At 35.2% G+C, this 6,693-nt stretch overlaps 1 long non-coding RNA gene across 1 annotated transcript; it reads right to left on the minus strand.

The window, feature by feature from the left end:
- Positions 1-783: 783 nt before the first annotated feature.
- Positions 784-5,194, minus strand: LOC127444234 (uncharacterized). Its single transcript, XR_007897788.1, has 3 exons — positions 5,074-5,194; positions 4,878-4,976; positions 784-1,005 (listed from the first exon to the last, which is right to left on the minus strand). It is a non-coding gene; the product is annotated as an uncharacterized LOC127444234 (long non-coding RNA).
- Between the last annotated feature and the right edge of the window lie 1,499 nt (positions 5,195-6,693).

The following is a 6,693-nucleotide window of genomic DNA, read 5'->3' on the forward strand; positions in this document are numbered from 1 at the left end:
AATATAATCATATTAGCCCCATTTTATCGGTTACATTGGCTACCTGTTAAATTTAGTAATGATTAAAAAATAATTTTTTTAAGTTCCTGCTTGGTGTCGGACTTCATTGCTACGTGTCTCTGAGTGATGACAACACAATGCAGCTGGTGCCAGCCAGACATCACTTCGGTCGATTATGGTGGACTTCAGAGGATGAACTGATGCCAACTCCAACCATAAGACATGGGATATTCATATTTTTTTCCCATTACTATTTTGTCATGATTAACTTTCAGGAGCAGCATGGATTAATACCGTCATTATGACTACCCCATTGTTAGCGCATGTGCTGTACTTTTTTCCCATTAATTCTGAAGAATTTAAACAGAATATGAAAATCTTAATCAAGCATGGAGCTTGTTTTCACAGGTTGTAGACCTTCAATGGTATTGCATTGCATGGGTTTTCACTACTTCAAATGTGGCTTCTACAAAACCAGCTGAATGATTGATTTTAAAGTTTGAAAAAATTTAACTTGATTAAAATTGTCACTTCATTAGCGCAGTTCCACCAACATTGCATCTCATAGTTACAAGATAATATACAAGATATACAGAAAACACAACACTCACTGAACAATATGCACACATACCGTATTACACAATATTCATATTCTATAATACACATTGTACACAATATACAGACAACAAAACACAATGTAAAATAATACACATATTGCTTTTTAATGCGTTACACCATTTAAAATTGAACTATAATGAGGACACCAACACAGGCTTGTTTCTTTTCATTTATTCAGTGTTCCTATACTGTACATTTCACTGTCAAGTACAATTTAATTAATGGTGAAAGTGGTAAATTTTGTCTGGAACTCCAGGCCTTTCAAAGGTGATGTCAATGGATATATTAATCCATGCAGAATAGCAAGATTCTAGTCTGGTAAGGAACATTGGATCTCTGGCACCACCACTTCATCCTCTGGGTCATCTGAATTTTGTTGGTGAAAAACTGTTAAATAAAAAGGGGAAGAGATTGCAGTAAAACACTACAAACTGCTTAGAACAATTTTCTAGTATGTGGATATGGCCACTCTCAAAAATGGTTAAAGAATTTGTTTATCCCCCCAAAATTGAGAATTATGTCATTACTCATAGCCTCATTTTATTTCAAGCCCACATATTTGACCTTTTTTCTTTCATGGAACACAAAAGGAATTGTTACTAAAGTCTACAATATTACTATAGTAAAAGAGCATGCAAAAATATTTCAGAACAAATCCCTCTGTGTCATCTAACAATAACTTTTATTTATTTATTAGGCATTTGTCCGTGTTGCTCCTCAAATTATCTCGACAAAATAATCGTAGGAAAAAATACTTATGTATCACTAAACACTAATTAATAATGAAGCCGCTAACAGATTCTCGCACTTTTACACGCAAAACCTGAACCAGAGCCCCTTCTAGGTCAACTCTACTTCCAGGTCAAAGAGCTGTCACTCACAATCTCACAAGCCAATGAGAACTCATCTTTGTTAGCCCCGCCCACACAAGAGTTTTGTGTCAGAATGTAAAGTGAATGAAAACTCCGGGAGCATAAATGAAATCTTTGGAAGCGTGACTGAAAATGCGAGCAGCGCATGTTTTTTTTTTTTTTTGTTTTTTTTGAAAAGTTACGTTCAAAACAATTGGCACAAAAGTAATCCCATACCTCTGTAGGGTCACATGGAGTGAACTCGGCAGCAAGAACTTCCTTAATTTAAAGTTTGCTTTTTCCATTTCAATCTCGTGTGCTCCACATCTATTGCAAGAAGGCTCATGTAATCTGAGATGGTATCTATATCACATTGGGTATTAATATATCCTAGTAAGAATAATTGATTCTTGAATTCTGTAATCAATGTATCAAAATTTCTTTGTCATGCATTAATGCATTTTTTACCCCCCTTACTAATACGTTTTCAGTTGACAATGTGGTAGTATGTGGTAGGCTACTAGAAAGTGTTTTCAAAATTCTCAGTTTTTAGTGGAGGTCAACGCCAAACATTGTGGATGAGAGGCAGAAATGTAGCAAAATCAATGAGTTTTCAACTGAAAAACTAAAACATTGCAAATAAATTGCTCATGCCATTCTAGCATTCAGAAGGTGTGCATTGCATCAGAGCACAACAGTCAGATTCTGGAAGAAAAGATCCTATTAATTTTCTCCATAGGCAAAATTATTTTTAATGATAACTTATAAAACTTTAAAGACAGACCTATCTGAGCTCTGAGGTTGTTGATCAGTGCAATGCTTCTGTTGAAGCCAACAGTGTGCGTTATTTCAACTTTTTAAAAATCATGTTGAATAGTGGAATTCTTAATAACTATTCTACAAATGTTTCTGAAGCGCAAAGATTCACCAATCAGAGAACTGCAGCAAACAAACAACACCAAACGAGTTCTGCAGAAACCGCCCGCTTTCTTGACGCTTTGAATAACGCAATCGAGTCGTTTTCCTTCACTCTCAAACTATTTTTATATTTTGCAATAAAATTCAAATGTATTGTTACTATATAGCCTACTTTAAATCAAAAGTTTTCAATTTTCCATTGTTTTAATTCAATTACGTCATAAAAAATGCTTCATGGGATTCATTTTAGTTCATACCCTCATGAAAGACGTTAAGTTCACAGTCTTGTTCCTTTGTCTTTTTTTTCTGAATTTCAAATATTTTTCTCCTTCAAATCAAAGTTTGTAGTGCTCATAGCTTAGAACTCTTTTTTTGCTGAATCTTATGAAATCCCTATGAAAAAGATGAATGGGAAAAATACTTCCACAACTAGATGGCTGAAGAAGTGGGAGGACATTGTTGCACGTTTTTATATCCATCTTTCAGACAAAAACAAGTATACATAATGAAGTATATGTTTTATATGCACATACTTCTGACATGCTACATAAGGAAATAGAAATCAAGAAACGCAAATCATGTTGTCAAAAATGTTTAGCAAACAAAATAGTAATGTATAGTATTTAAACAAAATAGTAAAACAGTATTATCTCTTTACTAATAGTGGAAGAGTTTGTGGAAATCAGCTGTCAGTGTGCTAGCTACTTTCATCTCGTCCATCTCATTATACATCACTAAACATGTACTCCCTGAATACTCATCTATCATCTAATATCCATTATATTAGTGAAAAATATCTCTTTATTTGTTTTTTCCCCACTTCTAAAGTAAAGTTCCTTTTTGGTTTTACTCTCTTTGTATGGCCATAGGTTTGCGCTCTTATTCACCAGCTACCTAGAGCGGATAAATCAGCCTCTATGGCAATTATTAGACCTGTCAGAGAGCTTTCTGATTGAAGCATGGCTACATGCTGTGGCAGCTAGGCTAGAATGCTAATGCTAGCTGTCAGCCAGAGCTGAATTGGTTGGGATAGATGGAATCACTCTAGCCATGAAGAATGATGGTGTGTGCTGAAAAGATATGCAGGAGAAACCACAATCAACTCTTGTCTTTAGCAATGTCTGTCGAAGAAGTTTTCAGATGCTGAAAAATTGTGTAGGGATGTACTGATGTAGCTACAGTAGGGAAGTTTAATGTATGAATTTGAAAGTAAAAGCTTTTCACATAATGCAGGTTATTTACTTTTATAAATGTTGGCCATGAAGAACTGCCTCAGATAAATCTGCACAACAACTGCCTCTTCACTCTGAATAATTATTTTATAATTTATAGCTTTCTGATTATTAGGGTGTTTTTCACAAATCCTGTAAAGAAAATGTCCTGGTCCTATTTAACCCAAAATAAAAATAAAATAAAAATAATTTTATATAAGCAAAATATAATTTCTTGTTTCTTTTGATTTTAAAGTAAAATAGGACCTGGACACTTTACAGGTTTCATGAGAATCAACCATCTTGAAATTGCATGAGTATCCCATTTCCCAATATGTCACATTCCCTTGGTCAAACATGTAAATAGAAGGTCAGAGCTAATTACTTCTTGCTTTTTAGAGTATGTATAGGCTAATAGTCTTTGGCATGGCTTACTTGTAAGATCAAACCACACATACTTACTGTATGTGTAAAGAATATTGCCTGAAGTTCTAATTTCTGATTGAGTTCAAATCCGTCAGGTTGAGGGGATGAAGAGGATCCATTGCATTTTCTATTAGAAATCATCTCAGTTTAGACAAAGTGGATGAAAAGAGAGAAAGAAATGAGGGGGGACAGTGGTCTGGGGAGAAAAAAAGGTACATTCTGCTCTGCGCGATAATGAATGCTTTGTCAGGAAGAATCCATCAATGGTCACCAGGGGGAGGGAGACGTCAAGAAAAGTTATGGTTTGTTGGTTTTTTAACTCACGTGGTCTGTTCCAGCAAAGTAATTCAGAAACAAAAACTGTCACGTTGTTGTACTTCATCTATTTGTATCGCTGTCCAGTGGAATAGAGAGAAATATGATGCTTCCAACACAATGCACAATAAATTTTGGCCATTTTAAAGACAAGTAGTGGAAGACTGCAAACCTCCAAACACATAAATACAGACACAAACATATACGCTCATATTTCGATCTGCTCAATTCATCACAGAAACTAGCTTTCTCTTACGTTTTCACAATTCAACACAATTCGCTCTGAGAGATGTGTAAATTACTACTGCCACAATTTACCTACTAATAGGCCTACAAAAATCTTTTTCACTAAATTTCTTTTCTCATTTTGTTTTGCATATTAATCTTTTTAGCTCTTGAAGCATTGCAACTCCTGACACTCCTCATCTTTACTGCAGTATGCATACAAAGCTTAACTGTCAGTCCCTCTTTCTCTTCCTCACACATATGTAGCCCTAGGCTATGTGTATAGCAGTGTTAGCATTTGGAGAGTTCTTACCTCTTTAGCTGTGCTCTGTTCAGCTAGCATACTTTCTCCCACAATGTAAACTGAAGAAATTCTTCATGAAGTTCACAGGGGTCATTGATGCTGTTTGGCCTGGGGAAGAAAAAGACGAAAGAAATAACACAGACAAAATTTTCACTGCAGCGTTCATATTAGAGGACAAATACATGGAGAGAAAAATAAATCAAACCCTAGCAAGCAGAGCTTGACCTGTCATGCCATAAGAATGTCTTGTTTACTTGTCTGTGTATGTTTGGGCACAGACAAAGTGTTAACAGAGAACAGTCTGATCCACCGCCAGCACTGAGAGAGGAGAGGGAAAGAAAGAAAAAAATATGCAGTAATTGTTACCAGGAATGAAACTGATTCACACTCAGGAATCTGTGAAATGACACTGGCAGATGACATGGGCCGTAGTGTCATTTTACTACGAACAGGGCCGTAACCACAATATACTTTGAAGCGGACAAGTCCCTCCCAATAATCAGATATGGCCAGATTGTCCCCTCCAGTAACTGATATCCTTGATGCTGTTCTACTGCAGTCCATTATGCACCGCTGTCTAATTGTCATTAAGATCTTGCAGGAATAACATAATGGTTTACAGTAGTCTAGCACTGCTCGTCAATGTCATTTGAGATAGCCAATCAAATTGATTAAGGCGGGACTCAAGTTTAAGACGCTAAGTGGGAACCTCGTGGATTATCCCAGCACTGCGCATCAGCAAGCATTTAAGGTAAAGAGTGTTTGTGTCATGTGAGATGTAAGTATCTAACAAAACATGCAATATTTGACCACTATTTTATGATTGAAATGTTGTACAGACCGACATTAATATTCAAGGGTGCAAACTATTCACTGTTTGGTGAAATTCACCTTTTTGAATTTAAAATATGTCATGTACAGCATGTGATTTGTATGTCATTCATAACTGTGAAAGAGCGAATGTGTGTATATTATAAAGGAACTGAATGAATGTGGATGTCTGGCATGGTTTTGAAGTAGCTTTTTAGAAAATTCTCTTGACATTGAAAATTATCTATATATATAAAAAAATAAAATAATAAAAAAAAAAGTAGAGCATTATCACCCAGATCAGAACTAGAACATGGTAAGACCTGTGACTTCTGTTGTGCTTTTAGGTTTTTGGCAAGGACAGTGTAATATATTCTTAATGCAAATATTATTAGGCAATACTTTTAAATCAATTTAAAATTTTCTAAATAATTTCTTTGTGTCTTTAATTAATTCTGAATTTTGTACAGCATCTAAGTGTCTACTTTTAAAAGAGACCATTTTATTTTGAGTATGTCTTGTCAGGTTTGTGCTCAAAAAATGAGCCACCAGTTAAAGTAGTTCACCAAAAAATGTAAAATGTGCTCTTACTCACTCATTTACTCACCCTTATGTTGTTCAAAAACCATATGCTGGGTTTTTCTTGGAACATAAAAATAGATATTTTAAGCAGCTCTATTCCATAGAATAACAGTTTATAGTGAGCAGGATCTGTCAAGCTTAAAAAAACGACATATACTATAAAGCACTATAAAAGGTTCAGTATAAAGACATAACAGTAGTCCACTGTAACGTGTGCTGGCAATGGTGATGAAGACGAAGATGATGAGAACCCAAGTGCAGTTTTAATTACAGAACGTGAAATCCAAAAACCCTAACTAAATATAAACATGAACATGGCTTGACTAAAAACTTGACAATAAACGTGGCCTGACATAAACTTCTACACTCACATTCAATACTTGACAACTAGACAATGAAAACATGAGGGCTTAAATACAAGACATGGGAGAAC

Source organism: Myxocyprinus asiaticus, chromosome 1 (genome assembly GCF_019703515.2).
Source record: "Myxocyprinus asiaticus isolate MX2 ecotype Aquarium Trade chromosome 1, UBuf_Myxa_2, whole genome shotgun sequence".
NCBI classification, from domain to species: Eukaryota; Metazoa; Chordata; class Actinopteri; order Cypriniformes; family Catostomidae; genus Myxocyprinus; species Myxocyprinus asiaticus.